Source organism: Ambystoma mexicanum, chromosome 2q (assembly GCF_040938575.1).
Source record: "Ambystoma mexicanum isolate Mex_15411 chromosome 2q, UKY_AmexF1_1, whole genome shotgun sequence".
Lineage (NCBI taxonomy): Eukaryota > Metazoa > Chordata > Amphibia > Caudata > Ambystomatidae > Ambystoma > Ambystoma mexicanum.
In genome coordinates this window covers 123,707,690-123,724,466 of record NC_090924.1, presented here as the reverse complement: position 1 = coordinate 123,724,466, position 16,777 = coordinate 123,707,690, and the positions used below count along the sequence as shown (strand labels likewise).

At 45.7% G+C, this 16,777-nt stretch overlaps 1 protein-coding gene across 2 annotated transcripts in view; it reads right to left on the bottom strand.

Moving 5' to 3' along the window:
* ABAT (4-aminobutyrate aminotransferase) overlaps positions 1 to 16,777 on the bottom strand; it is a 719,432-nt gene that overhangs the window by 679,455 nt on the left and 23,200 nt on the right. The window contains exon 2 of one of the 2 annotated variants that reach the window (XM_069647042.1): positions 12,933 to 12,997. The exons of the other annotated variant lie outside the window; for it this stretch is intronic. The gene's annotated coding sequence lies outside the window, so the exon portion shown is untranslated. The remainder of the gene's footprint in view (positions 1 to 12,932; positions 12,998 to 16,777) is intronic. 2 annotated transcript variants of the gene reach the window in all.

Here is a 16,777-nt window from a genome sequence, read left to right as displayed (position 1 = left end):
GGTCATAGATTTTGGTGGCACGTGTATGGGAGTGAGGGGTCCCCAGGCCCCCTCGCGCCGTACACTCCTCAGTACAAGGCTTGGACCACGTGCCTCCGGTAGTGGGATTGCCCCTTGCCCTTATGTAAAGTTAACCACGGTTGACTGCTACATAGATGGGACTACTGAGTAGGACACGGGGCATCCATCTTTTGTGCCCCCTGCAATGCTCAGCTCCCCTTCCACCGCAGCAGCCAAGGACAAGAGACACACACATACAAGGCGCGCAGGCAGCTGGCTGGCCCCCACCCTTGCACTCCTCCTGCGAAGGAAAGCTCTGCGCTCCCATTCTCACGCAGAAGCCGGAGAAAGTTGCAACAACCAATATGATACAGTTTTCTTCCTCTGAGATCACTGCTAGCATGAGAACCAGCATGTGAACCAGGATGAGCTAAGCACTTTCTGCTTGTTCGTCCCCATAAACGTGCAAGCCACCCACCCCCATTTAGAGCACTTTATTGCCATCCTGACCCTGCGCTACCTGTAAGGTATTTCTTTCAAGTGCCAGACCCTCCCCTGTGCTGCGAAACCCACCCAACACACCCACTACTAACCTTAAGCATTTTACTACAATATATTTTTTTTCTCATACTAATAGGTTTGAAGTTTAGGAGATATGTGAAACACAACTGGACTCTTTTTACATGTACAATAAAGGTCAAGGCCTCCAATTAAAGCCACGAATGACCCAATTGTATTGACAATAATTATTATGTATAACTTGTGTAGAAATATGAAAAGTAGCATAAAATGTTTTAATTAATTTGATATTTAGTGTTTTTCGAATGCAACATATTAGCTTAGGTAGTGACCACAGTGACCGGACCCTGACCTGCGTGGAGCACAGGATATTTGACGTCCGTCATCTCGTCAGCCACTCAGCCAACCAGAAGGAAGAGATGCCACCCACACCTACACACCACACCGCCTGGCCAATCGGGTCCATTTAGCACTTTTTGTTAGAGTTACTTTAATTGATATATATATACACGAGTACGATGTAAATGTTTGGTAGGGAGTTTTTTGGGTTATTTCCTAGCTGGAGAAATAAACCATCCTTTGAACTCTTGCACCCGGGTCTCGGTGCCTTCTTCCCCGAAAGGGGTTGGGTTGGTTATTTTATTTTCTCTCACACGTAGTAAGCCGGGGAAAGGCACCTACATTTTTGGTGACCCCCGCAACGTGATTTAGAGAGGTGCCTCGAGGCCCGCACCGCCCAGCAGCGAGATCCAGGGCGCCCCCAGCAAAACCATCGCCTCTGCGGTTGACCAGACTGCACACCAAGAAGAAAGGGTCAAGGGTTCCCGGTTGACGAATATCCAATCGAAAAGGCTGCTTGCCACGGCAGGCCACGGCTTGGTTGGGGGACGGACCTGAGCGAGGTCCGGCCGTGAGCAGCGACCCTCGGAGTACCTGACTGAACACGTGGAGTCCCGGTTGCAAAGACCCCAAAGGAAGGTAAGGGGAAAATACGGGAAGAAGGGAATTAGCAAACAAAGGGAAGGTAGTTAAGAATAGGGTCTGTGTGAGTGATGGTGAGGCTTTTCTGATCTATCCTTTATATGGCCATTAGGTGTTGTAAGAAGTGAGAAGTGGTATCCTAGCCCGTACGGGGTAGAAGGCGGCGCCGCATAGCATTTGTCACGACCAAGTGCAGAATAGAGATAAAGAGAAAATAGTATGGGTCTTGTATATTGAGTAGACTCGGAGTAGTTTTTAGAATATTCTTTTTCTGTGGAAGTAAGAAATCTTGAGACATAATAAAGGTGAAAGGGGTTGGGAGTGAATGCGAAATAGTAGGTAGAATAGGGAAGAAGAAAAGCCAGGGAGAGTAACGGGAATAGGGAAAGAACAAACGCGCACAGGCAGTGCATGTGTATGTTGCATGATTATATGTTTGTCGGTCTGCTTTGTGTACATGTTTTGTTGAACACTCTGAAGTATTTCAGTACAAGTAACTTGTGATTAATGAATAATAGTCAAAGAAATAAATTGTGAGAGGTGACCAGGTAACACCTTTCAAGAAGAACAGCTAATGTGACATACTATAATTGCAAGCTTTGATATAGAACGTATTTTTCACATATTGTAACTGACATATCAAGTGAGAGGTGGGAAGGGACTCAAGGGTACCAGAACACACAAGAAAGAAAAAGAAGCATTGCCATTGGGGGAGTAACGCCACTGGCACATATTTGCTAGCACCTTCCACTATATATAGCAACAGGATACAGAAGTATCGCTATCAGTGGATCACTGAGATAAAAGGAGATGGGGTTATACCAATTTGACCAGTAGGAGGGTCATTCGACAAAAGAGTGTTGGACCTAGTATCAACGCATTTGCTAGCACGATACAAAGGGAAACAATTAGAGAACCGGAGAGAAGTATTAGATTTATGACGAATGTTTGAGGAAGTTACCTCCACGGCAGAGGTAGGTACAAGCCAAATGATAGAAAAGCAGAAAATACCTGAAGAAGTAAGCGGGACACCAAAAAGGGGAGTGCTCAACAACTACAACCGAGAACGAAGTAACAAAAATCTATCCCTTAATGACCAGGCCAGCAGTAGGGTTTAGTGAACCCCTGTATATGCCACCCACCCCCACTGCTCAGGGCAGCGCAACAGCCCCCGAGCCTCCACCATATGACAAAGGAGGCCTGTACGGCCCCACAAGTGCGCCTCCTGTGGACATAGCACGTTTAACAGGCGATTTAAATCGCCAGCTAGCACACGCACAAATGGAAATAACGCGGTTAAGAGCTCTATGTGACAAAGGGCAAATGTTGCCAGGGGGAGGGGAGGTACCCCCGCTGTCAATGGCAGATCTCACACCCCCGATAGGGGCAGTAAGCAATGCAACCCCAGCAGCCTCGGTATCAGGGCAATCTATAGCATCGCAAGGGACGTCATAACAGCAAAGACAAGAACAAGAGTGGCAGTCAGGACAGTTCCTGTTCCAATTGAATAACAAGCCAGTAAGAATTATAGGCCCAAACACACCAGAGAATCAACAAAGTGGAGATCTGTGTGAAAGACAAGGAACCGAACCCAAGGAAAACTGGAAGGATATTAACGAGCTGGAGTCAGAAATAGAAGAAGTATGGGATGATTTAGATGAATACAAAGAGGCAGCTGCCGCAGAAGGTTCGCCACTGCCAAACTGCCGTTACCCAGACACACTATCACCACCATTATGGCAAGGTAGATTAAGACAACGAACAGGGAGGATAGGGAACATACTGGTAAGTAAAACGAAAAAAGGGAGAACGAGCAAAACATAAACTACAAATGCCACTAATACATAAAGGAGCCGGTAGGGCAAATTATATTCCGTGGGCCCAAATGGACAAAAACAACCTGTTAAAACTCCTCCCCCCGCTGACGGGAGGAGCAGGTAAGTGGATACATATTTGAGAAGAACACAGCAGGCGTACCGTTAGCTATAAGCGATGTGAAAAGCTTATTAGTATCAGCAATCAGGGACCAAGCAGACACAATCTGGGAAAGGGCAGGATTCCCGGGAGTAACAATGAGCTGTAATCGCCACGATGGATCACCATTCAACAATGTTCGAGCACAAGTGTGGGATGCATTGCGGCGTGCATTTCCAGACGTTCCAGATTTACATGCAGTGATGCAGTGCACGATGGAGGAGAACGAGGACCCTACGCAATTCATTTTACGAGTGCAAGACTTATGGAGAAGCGAAACTGGTACGGCATGGAATCAATCAACAGCTTTATTTTATTTTATCATTAAAAAGGGGTTGCCGAAAGAGGTGCAGAAGGCCTTTGACAAAATAGCTGGGATCGAAGCCAAAGGGTGACCTGAAATTCAGAGCATAATTGTACACCATTGTAGGAGGATCAAAGAGAAAGAAAAGGCGGTCACGCAACAGAGGCTGGCCGACGAAGCAAAATTAGTGCAGACGAAATTAGTGAAGGTTGCCGCCATTACTGCCAGTGTAACCGCAGACAGAGGAAACGAAGGAGAGGAAAACGCTGGAGGAAGACCCATTGGAATAGCAGCGCAGTGGATTGGAGAGGACCAAGGACAGTGGAACATAGAGGAACAGCCATGCCAAGGATCACAGTGGCAGAACAGGCCGGCCCAAGAAGAGGTGGGTACCGTGGGCAGAGGGGAGGATATGGAGGAATGGGAAACAGAGGGAATGGTGGGCAAGGACAAAGAGGAGGACAACAGGGGTCATGTTGGAATTGTGGAAGGTGGGGACATTATTCACGAGATTGTAGAATGCGACCATAAGGGTATTTTCAGGGGCAGCAGCAGCCCATGAACAATGAACAGGGGTGGGGCTGCCCGCACCCAGGTAGCCCTTGTGGAGCTCCAATGGGGAGGGGGAGGGGGGACAACAAGATCAGTACTGCGATGACCCCCAAATGCAACAGAGACAGCCAGCCCCACAACAGCAGCAGCAGCCACAACAGCAAAACGCACTACAGCCCATGGCAAGACAAAACTCAGTAGGGAACATAAATAATAACCCTTTTGCAGCGGCCGCAAACGGTGCCCCTGCACCATTCCGAGGCGGAACGGTCGTAGGTGACAACGATTTTTCAGTGCCAGGTCAGCAAAGATACCAAGACTAGGACAGCCCACAGGGAGCACTTGCGTGGCCAGTCCTATCCACCACACAAAGTGCAAATGAGGAACCACTAGTGGCGGCAGAGATAGGAAACACGCAGTTTATCTTTATGGTAGACTCTGGAGCCGAAAAATCATGTCTCACAGAAGGTCAGTTTCAACTCTCGGGAAGAAATTTGGAGACGCAGGGGTTCTCTGGGGCTATTTTAAAAGTTCCTTACACAAAAGATCTTGATGTAACAGTAGGGGGAAAAACCGTGCGCGCACCCTTATTGTATTACGAAGACGCGCCAATCAATTTGATGGGACGAGACTTGCTCAGTAAGTTAAACATGACCATAGCCTTTACTGAAAGAGGGATAGTGTGCTCGACGCCAGGGGTATGCCCCGTACGAGCACTCCTGATAATAAGCACGATTACAAAGGAAGTTGCAGTAAGAGGGATCCCCATTGACATGGACATGTTTGTCTATGGAATACAGGTATTAGCCCAAGTAGTGCCTGAAATAACACAAAAAGAGTGGAGAATACCATCAGACTTCATATTCCGCCCAATCACACCAACAGATGTAGTGCCAGGCACAATTATATCTATAGACATTGAGGCAGTTCAAGTTTCCAACAAACGCATTGTGGTCATAGGCCTGGATGCGCAGGGACGCGAGTCAAGAAGTGTGCTATGCATAGAGCCAGACATAATGCTAAAAGATAAACTGATGAAGAATTGTTTACCGATTACGAGGGGGATGGAGAAATAAGCATACCATGTGACATTATGATCCAATACAGAGAAATGCACAACCCACTCATGGCTAACATAAAGGCCCCACTGACAATATTTGAGGAAGACATGGCCAGGGTAGCACCTGAAATTTGGACTACAGGGCCACACGATGTGGGATTGTTGCATGAGGTGACTACCATAAAGATAAAACTGAAACCAGGTGCCCTCCCACCCAGAGTGAAACAATACCCAATATCCAAAGAAGCAGAGGAAGGTATTAGAGAAACAGTAAATGCACTCCTAAGCCAAGGTATCTTAGTGCCATCAACTTCCCCATGCAACACAGCGATTTTTCCGATTAAAAAAGCGAAAGGAGGGGCGTGGAGAATGGTCCAGGACCTCCGCCCACTCAATGACGTCATCCAAAAAGAGTTCCCATTAGTGCCTAACCCGGCATCAATATTGTGCAGTATACCAAAAGAGGCAACTTGCTTCACTGTCATTGATCTGAAAAATGCCTTTTTCTCTCTGCCACTTGCACCAGAATCGCAGTACCTCACAGCTTTTACATTAGGAAACAGCAGATATGAACACCGCAGACTCCCACAGGGGTATTGCGAGAGCCCAAGCATTTTTAACAGAGTACTACGAGAAGACATCGGCAACATAGATGTAGGGAGCACCATTATACAGTACGTAGACGATTTACTCGTCTGCAGCAAAACAGAAGAAGAGTGTAGAGAAGGATCGATAATACTGCTTAACGTATTGGCTGCCAAGGGATACAAGGTGGACAAAGGAAAGTTACAATACTGCCTTGCAGACGTTGTATATCTCGGTCAGCAAATATCTAAAGATGGAAAAAGAATCCTACCAGACAGAGCTGCTGCCATTCGACACATTATCATACCAAAAACAGTGAAGGACATGCAGACATTTCTTGGCATATGTAACTATTGCCGAGCATGGATCCTCGATTATGCAGCATACACACGGCCAATGCTACAAGCACTGAAGGAAGCACAGAAGAACAGGGCCCCAATAAAATTGACACATGAGACAATTGCCCAATTCTCCTGATTAAAAGACCTTATTGCAGATGCCCCAGTCCTTGCAAATCTGGTGGGATAAAGACGGCATCCGTTTCGTAAAATTGTGCATCGGCCCAGCGTGAAACTGTTCAGCGACCCAGTGCCGAATTGAAGAAAAATTGACTAAAGAATTCACAGGTCAGTTAAAATACCGCATGATCTGCCTCACAAGTAACATTAAAATAAAACATTCTGCCAAAACGCACCATATTACCTTCCTACAGGTAGAGGAAAAAAAGAGTTCTCCTGCTGAGAACAACAAGACAAATGAATAATGGTGATACCAGAGAGCCACGTTCAGTTTACAGCAAGGCCTTCGGCTGACAGTTCGACTGCAGGCCAATCGGCTGACATATCGGCAGCAGGGCAATCGGCTGAACCATCGATCGACAGCGCCCGATTAGGCAATCACGGAGCACCCAGCATACGAACTATTGTCAGAAGAAACATTGAGAACCAAGTTGTCACGCAGCAAAAGATCCAATTATATTTCATCCAAATCGTTAGAACTCCTTGCTGAAATCCCGCAGCAGTACAAGCTTTTCTCATCTGCAGAGACATTTTTTGCATCATTTCTAGCATCAGGCGTTCAAGCAAGGACAAATGCGAAATGGCTGCAGATAACACGCTGGGAGCTCATCCAGCTGGCTAACGACACTGAAGAAGGATTCAACATCATAAAAATAGAGCTCTGTGGCACTGCGCCTGATGACGATGCAAAACAGATATGTCTTAGATCTTATCACAGCGATGGACGCCGGTGTTTGCAAAAAAATTGGGGGGGCGTGTTGCACGTTCGTACCAACTTCAGATGCTGATACCGGGACACTGTCGCACGTGATAACAGCAGTGCATAATTTAGGAGAAAGAATGAGAGCAGAAGGTGGAGCAGACAACAACACGTGGTTCGACAATCTGTTCAATTGGATACCATCATGGGTGAACATAGCAGCGAAGATACTCATTCCCATTATTGTCTTTCTTCTCCTAATATTCTGTGTGTGCCAACTGGGACTAAGATGCTGTGAAAATAATATGCCTAATTCAGCGATGATGATGGTAACAGTGGGCCGACAGACAACGGTGGCTACCATGATAGATGCCCAAGTACAAACTGGAGAATACACCACACCGCAGTATAGAATGACTGCCATCTATAGGCAGTATGGGGACGTGGTCGATAGTCTACATCACACTACCATTAAAGAACCAAAAAACTTGCTGTGGTATAACGAGGTTTGGATAGATTTAGATGGGGATGGTGGGATATACTTAATGGTCACCCCAGAAGAATACGCAAGAAGAGGTAACAGCTTAAGAAGTGTGTGCAAAGCATGGATGCCAATAAAGGGTACGCTTGGGATGAGGCTGTGGCTGAAGCTGAGCGCTACCAAAGGGAGAACGGAAAGAACGAGATAAGTAGTTTGTTACTTTAGATGTAACGAAAGGGGGGAAATGTATGGGAGTGAGGGGTCCCCAGGCCCCCTCGCGCTGTACACTCCTCAGTACAAGGCTTGGACCACGTGCCTCCGGTAGTGGGATTGCCCCTTGCCCTTATGTAATGTTAACCACGGTTGACTGCTACATAGATGGGACTACTGAGTAGGACACGGGGCATCCATCTTTTGTGCCCCCTTTCAACTACATCTTGGGTAAACAGGCCTCACTGCGATAGTACAGCAATGCTCAGCTCCCCTTCCACCGCAGCAGCCAAGGACAAGAGACACACACATACACAAGGCGCACAGGCAGCTGGCTGGCCCCCACCCTTGCACTCCCCCTGCAAAGGAAAGCTCTGCACTCCCATTCTCTCGCAGAAGCCGGAGAAAGTTGCAACAACCAATATGATACAGTTTTCTTCCTCTGAGATCACTGCTTGCATGAGAACCAGCATGTGAACCAGATGAGCTAAGCACTTTCTGCTGGTTCGTCCCCATAAACGTGCAAGCCACCCACCCCCATTTAGAGCAATTTATTGCCATCCTGACCCTGCGCTCCCTGTAAGGTATTTCTTTCAATTGTCAGACCCTCACCTGTGCTGCGAAACCCACCCAACACACCCACTACTAACCTTAAGCATTTTACTACAATATATGTTTTTTCTCATACTAATAGGTTTGAAGTTTAGGAGATATGTGAAACACAGCTTGACTGTTTTTACATGCACAATAAAGGTCAAGGCCTCCAATTAAAGCCGCGAATGACCCAATTGTATTGACAATAATTATTGTGTATAACTTGTGTAGAAATATGAAAAGTAGCATAAAATGTTTTAGATAATTTGTTATTTAGTGTTTTTCGAATGCAACATATTAGCTTAGGTAGTGACCACAGTGACCGGACCCTGACCTGCGTGGAGCACAGGATATTTGACGTCCGTCATCTCGTCAGCCACTCCGCCAACCAGAAGGAAGAGATGCCACCCACACCTACAGCACCACACTGCCTGGCCAATCGGGTCCATTTAGCACTTTTTGTTACAGTTACTTTAATTGATATATATATATATATACGGGTACGATGTAAATGTTTGGTAGGGAGTTTTTTGGGTTATTTCCTAGCTGGAGAAATAAACCATCCTTTGAACTCTTGCAGCCGGGTCTCGGTGCCTTCTTCCCCGAAAGGGGTTGGGTTGGTTATTTTATTTTCTCTCACACGTAGTAAGCCGGGGAAAGGCACCTACACATGTTTGGACATTGACCTTCCATTGATAAGATTGCAGTGGATCTTCTTGGTGTGGTTTTGTTTATTTGTTGTTCCTGGTTTTGTTTTGTGGTTGTTCAGTCGGGGGTGCTTCTCGATTGATGCCGATTGTTAGGGAGAATTATCTTCTAAGGCTTAGAGTCCCCCAGCAGCTTTGCTGGATTTGAAGGGTTTATTCTATTCTCCTGCTAAGAGCGAGACCCTTTTTTCCCACTCTTGGACAGATTGCCAGTGTATGTTTTAGGCTATCTTGTGTGCTTATGGTGTATGGGGTTTTTCTCACCCTCATAGGAATCATCTTTTTAACATGTGTGTTACACAGCACCCTCAGTGCAGTAACACAGGGGTGTCATAGTGACCCCCAAACAAAGACTCCATACCCTGGGACTGACTACTGTCTCCCAGGGCATGTAAAGTCCCCATTGACTTTACTAGTCAATAATTATGAACAAAACCAGTACAACCCATCTTATTATGGAAGTACTGGCAAGGGTTAAGTTTTTCCCTGGTGTTCATTTTTGAGGGGGTACCGTACAGTCCCTCTCTCCAAAGTTTCTGGCTGGTTGCAGTGGTTACTACCGTAAATATTCAACCGCAAATATTTCCCTATGGGATTTTCCAATTGTTCGAGGCTACCACTTTTACTGACAGCCTCTAAGATACCACTGGTTTATTTTAATATTAACTTTAATCTGGTGTTTTTTTGCCATAACTTTAATAATGTTTCTTTCTCGTGTCTTTCTCTGAAATCCTAACCCGGGTCGGGGATCCTTTGTTCGTCCTTTTGGCGGGCTTCTGCACAGAAGCCCTCCTCTCGGCGCCACTGAGTCTAGGGTAGACAGGATGTGTGGGAGGGGGGGAATAGGCACCCTGGACAGGGTTGCCTATGCAACCGAAGTTGCACTCTGCCCTGATAGGCTGGGGGGTTCTCCCGCCAGGAGAGCCATCCCACTGTGCGAGTGACAGCTAGGCTGTATGAATGGGGGTCTTGCTGCATAAAAGCAGGGTCCTGAGGACTGGAGGACAAGACGTCGCCACTGGAACTAAGAAACCGAAGAGGAGAGAAGCTGAAGACATCTGCAACGATTGAACCACCGGCGAAGCCCTGCCGCAGATCCTCACCACTTTTCTCCAACCACTTGAGAAGATCTTCCTCTGCAAGTCTTCTTCCCTTGAGCTGGTGGGGCCAACCAGTTCACCAATCGCCTTCCAGGACCTGCCTTGGTCGAATTGCCAGTGCCCTGCACTAGGGGACCAGATAAGGCACCCGTCCACCACGACCGCGATTTAAAGGAGCGTATCTTTTATTCGTTTTGGCAGCACCGCGGCTGGTTTCATCCCTCGGCAGTGCAGTAACTCGAACCTTCATCCACGACGAGAGTCTCTCTTCCTCTGCTGGATCTCCCGAACTGCAGGAACTGCCAGGAACTACCGCCACCGCAGGAGCCTCTTCCACTTTAAAGGTACATTGTTCCGCCAGGCCTCCCGTTTCGTTGGGTATCGCTAAAGGTGTTTTAAATCCTTTACTTACCTACTGGGTTGGCTGCCCCCATCACCTAACCTTGTCTTTCACCTTCTGCAACCGCCTTTTCAAATCATTAAACAAAGACTTGACTGCAGCTACTAGAACAGTTTGATCCTGGGCACATTGCCTTGTACCAATGACTCTGGCACAAGCCTATTGACTCTGGCTAAATCTGTTACAACTGCCTTCTCTAGATTGCTTCTCACCTAGAAATGTGTTGGTGCACCCAACTCTTATAACAACCTTTTTTCCTTCCCCTTTTTAAACTTGTGAAGTGCCATTTTTCTTGGTTTTCACCTCAGTATCGCATATGCTAAAGTACTGCCTTGCCTAACTTGTTCACAATCTACTTGGGAAGTGTTGCTGGTGTGTTAAAGAGTCTAAACCTGTATAACTTGTCCTTTCCCTCCTTTGTGAGAAATTGTTAGAGTGCCATTTCTGCTTGGTTTACACTGTGCCATTTTGCTCGGTTTTTACTCTTGCTCAAACTTGTCTACAATTTAATTAGGGAGTTGTGTATAATTTTCTTGACTGATTTAACTTGCTTTAATAGTGATTTGTGTGTGAACATCAGAGTGTGTAAAATAAGTATATATATTCTTTTTAATACAAAACTTTGGTCAGTTTTTCCTTGTTCCATTGTACTGAAGCCCTAATGTGTAAACCCCAAATACTGCTTATCTCCCTCTTGAGACAAGTCTGACTGCTTAGCCACAGCTACCAACTAAATCTTTGTGGTACAGACTGGTACCAAAGGGGATTTATTGCGTATACCTGTAGTCTTAATCTTCTGTAGTGCTCCCTAAGGGAACTGCACAGGATTCTGCCTAACACCGATTGGTTGAAAATAAGCGAATGCTGCTTCTCCATTGAAACAGTCTGCTAGATTGATAGTTGGGCTGTTCAATCGTGGTGCTTCTCTACTGATGCTGATTGGTTGAACAGCGAAGGATGCTTCTTCATTAAATCGGTCTGTTAGGTTAGTGGTTGGGTTATTGACTACTACTGTTTCGTCGTTCGTATGGTGTGCTGTTCTTGTGATGTATGGAGTGAGGGGGTTGAAATCTTCCCAATCTTTTCTTTGATACTCCTGTCTTTTTTCCGGCTGTTTGGGGGGGGGGGGGTTTATTTGCTTGCCTCAAGATGTCAGTGTCGTTGAGGTATCGAGGCTCTGTGGTTGTCTCAAGTACAGTGTAAGATATAAGGATTTTTCTCTTATGATGTTTGTTCTGTTGATAGCGGTATGTGGAGGAGTGTGTTCTGCATTCGCAGATGCTTCAACAGGGGGCAGTTGAATTTGTGTATCCGTATTAGTTGTTCCATGTTGCTGCTCTCTTTGTCGGTGTCCATTCCTGCGTCTGGGGATTTTCGGTCCTCATTGGTGAAAATTGGTCTCTGTGCAGAGTTTAAAGGGAAGATGGCCGTTTGTCATGTCTTGTGCTAGGACAGTGTTGATGTTTCCGCTTATGTTGCTATCCCTGGGTGCTGTGGAATGCGGTGTGTCCCTTCCGTCAGTTGGTTAGGTGTTTTCCTATAGGAGCACTGTCTGGTGGAGTGGGGGGTGGGGAGGGGGGGGGGGAGTACTGGGTGTTCTTGGTTGTCAGGCGGTCTAGGACTCAGTTAAGGTAGGTATCGATGGAGTGCCCAGAGTTTTGGAGTGACAAGATAGTGGGAGCCTAGATTTTACTGATGTTCTAATTGAGAGTCGCACACAGTATTTAACGCCTCGATTTGGGAGACCTAGTCGGCGAGAGAGAGGCCCGGGTCTCAAAAAGTCACAGGTAGTAATTAGAGTAGCTAGATTATAGACACCAGGATAACAGAGGGAAGGCCTAGGTTTCAAAGAGGGGCAGGCAATAGTAGAATACCTAGATTTGGAGCACCCAGACAACGGCAGAATGTCTAGGCTTCAGATATTTAGGGCATCTAGACTTAAGGCTCCTGGAGAGTGCGAGAGAGGCCTAGGATTCAGACAGTAGGACACGGCGCATGCTAGCATTGTCATGGTTCCGGGAGGCTGGAGGATTTGGAGCCGCTGGAGGAGTAGGCTCCATAGAGGTTGCCGTTACGTTTTAACCGCGTTCGCCTGTACGCGGTCTAGTCTTCCTGCAACATGGCTGCCGCCGGGAACCTTTTATTCATTCTGATCCCCGGCAACCCTTTTCTGCTTCCCTTGTCTGCACTTTCTAAAGGCTCTCTTGGCTGTTTTTTGCCCTGCTCATCCCATCATCTGTTTCTTACCTTGCGCAGCGTCTCTCTGCTGCCCTCCTCCTTCGATTCCTTCTTCCGCCTCTGTCCAGGCTTCCCTTTTAAAAAAAATATTTTATTTGTTTTTGGTAGCAAAAGTTAATTTACACCTTTACAAAATTTTGTCGGATAAAATAACACTTGTCATGTCAAAATTTGAATATTCAATATATAAAACACAGTATAAGACGCAGTATAAAAAGAGCCTAGTTGTACATCACAACATCTGATAAAACAAATCTTACAATCAACAATAGTTCATCACACGATTTTGGTTAGATGACAATTTGAAACAAATTTCAATTTCAAAATGATTCCAATTTTGGCGCGGCTTCAATAAGTTCATTTTTTTTTTTATTTTTTTATTTTTTAGTAACTCGGCAGTTCAAAAGAGACACCCAGTTGATGTGTGTTCGCAATTATTGCTAGATCTCAATAGATACCACAGTCGATTACAAAAATGCAATAAAATACAAACCAAGGCTCATGCCGAAGGAGCAGATGTGACATCGCCTTTATGATACCCTACTCCTTGGTACTAACTATGCTATGTTCGGTGACATATATGCTATTTAGGTACCTACTTGACATCTATATCCTTCACGGTATGCAAGGAATCATTTAATGGCAAGAGATTGTCCTCAATCATATTCACAAGTCTCACAGTTGCTAACATTATTGGGTTACGCTGGCCCCACATACATTGCAACCAGACCATGTTACGCTCAAAGCGAGAGTTGGAAACCAGGAATGATCCCAAACAGAGGAGCCTTTGTTGCTCAAAATGAGCACAATACATACACAAGTGTTCAAGAGTTTCAGACTCCTCAGTTGCGGAACAAAACCTGCAGTACTCCAACTTCCCAAACTCTTTATAACCTGACCAGTTTCTAATACGAGATCCTGTGTGAATAAGATCGAGATGAAATCTCATACGAGTCCTTCTGGCATTCTTATCAGGAAAACACAATACATAGGGCAAGCGAGGATAAAAGGCATGTCTAAATTTAGTGTAAGTGCAAAATTATGAGTAACCTGCAATCAAGTCAGAATTACGGGCCCATGCATTCCTAAAGAACCTTATTTTGGCTTTCCCCAGAGAGTCAATTAGGTCCTGCTGCAACATGTTCAAATTTCTTAAAATTAGAGACATGCGTGACAAATTTGCGGATGGATGCCGGGTGTTCTTCTTGAAGCATTGACCTAAAGTCCTCATAGAGAGAATGGACTGGAGGCGAAAGCACATACGCTAGTCATATTTGTCTGCCAAGGGATATAAACCAAGTTTGTGTAGGAGAATGGCATTAGGCAAGTACCCAGGAAGGCCTAGGACTCTCTTCCAAATTTTGCCCTGCAGTATGTTTAATGATGGACCCAAATTCAACAAACAAGCATCCAAGGTGTACAGTAGGATGGACTCTACTTTCATGGTTTAGAAGTGTGGCAGGGGCATGAGGGAGTATCTACAATATCTGGAGAAGGTAATTCTCATCTGGGCAGACAGATGGTTAAGCTTAGTGTCGAGCACTGTGCACCACTTGCCGAGAGACATGCCGTTTTATAAGTGGTAACCCAGATATATAATCGCGTCCCTGATCATGATAGGTTTTAGATTTACGACATACTTGAATCTCAAGGGTTTCTTCTTCGTCGTAAAAGCTATGATGTGGGATTTAGCCAAATTGATTGTGAAATTGTTGAGGACACAGTACTCTTGAAAAATGTTTCGTTTGCTTTGCAACCCAAAGGGTACCTTATTAAACAGAATGACATCATCGGCAAATGCCAACCAGTGCAATCGCAGCTTGCCCAGAGTTACTGGAAAGGTGTTGCTTCCCTCCCATGTTTTCTCGATGTCAGCCAGGTAGAAGTTGAAAAGTACAGCGGCCAGGTTGCAACCCTGCTTCACACCAATTCCCGTAGGGATGCTGTCAGATAAAAGGCCCTCCGAGTTAATGCAAACCCTATATGATGTGTTTTGATGGAGTGCCGCTATTATCTCTACCAAGTTAGAAGGAATGCCATAGGACAACATCTTCCGCCAAAGGCGGTTGTGCAAGACGCTGTCAAATGCAGCCAATAAGTCTAGTGAGGCCATATATATCGTGCCATTAGCCTGGTTGCGTAATGTTGACAGTAAGTGGGGAAGAATCGACGCATTGAGCTGCGTACCTAGGGCCCTGCGAAAGCCCACCTGAGCTTTGGAAAGAATTCCAGCGGCACTAACATAAGACTCCAATTCACACAAGACAAGATGGGCAAAAAATGTTGCCGCAGTCTATTAAGGCAATTGGCCTGAAATTTACAGGGTCGTTAAGAGCACCCTTTTTGTGAATTGGAATTACTATTGCCATTAGCCAAGAAGTGGGAATTTTGCCAGTTTGTTATATTAGCGCCAGTTTGTTTTTGCGCGGCGGCCGGATCTTCTCCTTGTCTGGCATTCGCAACTGCTTTGCCTTCCTGGTGCTTCTGTAGTTCATGTTTGTTTGACCGCCTGTTGCTGTTTGCACCATTCAGGGCCCGGTGCGGTTCTGCCTTCGATTACCTCCAAATTTTACAGGAATTACTGGAGCCAGACTTACTTTGTGTTCCGGATTGGTACTCCTTTGCCTACATTTCCACTACACAACCGGCAGTCTATCACAGGAGATCTGCATCCAGGCTTACCTGCTTCCATTTCTGGGAAATCTCGGATCATCTCCTATCTAGGGGTTTTTATGCCTCTTGGCTTTTTCCCCAGTACATCGGCTGTTCCGCAAACAACGTCCCTGCCCTGCCGTTTTGGCAGTCAAGGCGGCTTCCTTTTGTGGCAGACCATAAAAAAAAAGAGGGATCCCCATACGAAGAAAGAAAAAGGAGCCTTAGCCAGAGCCAAGTACATCAGGTGAGGAGGAGGGGGCTTTCTAACTGAATCAAACACTTCTGAAGAAGGGGACATTGACAGAATTGACAAGTATTCACAGTATCATCTCAAGCTGATATCACCAAAACTCTAGGATGCGACACAGGTAAGCAATCACAACAATATCACAGTGTGGTGCAGGCTAACATTCACAGCATTATCCCAGTGTGGAGCCCTCCAGATATGAATCAAGTCCGTATGAACAATTCTCTGGCGTATGACGCAGGCTTGACACTGGGGGGGGGGAAGAGGCGTCCTGCCAATAGTTGTTAGTCATTGCAATAATTTAAATGCAAATTGATTCTAATGTGTGAAATACCTCAACAGCACACATTACTTTTCGCCATGTTGGATAAAAGGTACAATATTCAAACAGACACTCAACTTAAGTGATGTTAATCAGCTTTTTATATTGCTGTACCTTTTATTATTTTGAGTATTCTATGAAAAACAAATTTTATACATAAAATATAGACCATTGTTCTATTGCAAGGGGGGTAGCGTAGCTATTACCCTCTGCACAGGTATACAGTCCAAAATGGTAGAAAACAGAGGTGGACAACAGACATGAAAGTACAGAAAAGTCCACACTGTGCATCACTTAATACAAAAAACAAATCAGTGCAAAGCAGTAAAACAAATAACATATATACGAAATGGACAGACATACATCATGTTCGAATACATGTTGGTGTCCTATATATACACATTTCAATATATGAAATATTTCCCCAACCCCCGACCCCCTCAGTGTCAATCCAGTTATAGCCCATAGCCCTGTCCCCGTTTTGGGCCATCGCTCCAGTTACTCGTACGACGCAGGCTAGCAATCACAATATTATCACAGTGTGGTGCAGGCTAACATTTACAGCACTATAGTAGGGTGGAACTGTCTAGATATGAATCAAGTCAATATGAACAATTCTCCAGGGAGCGA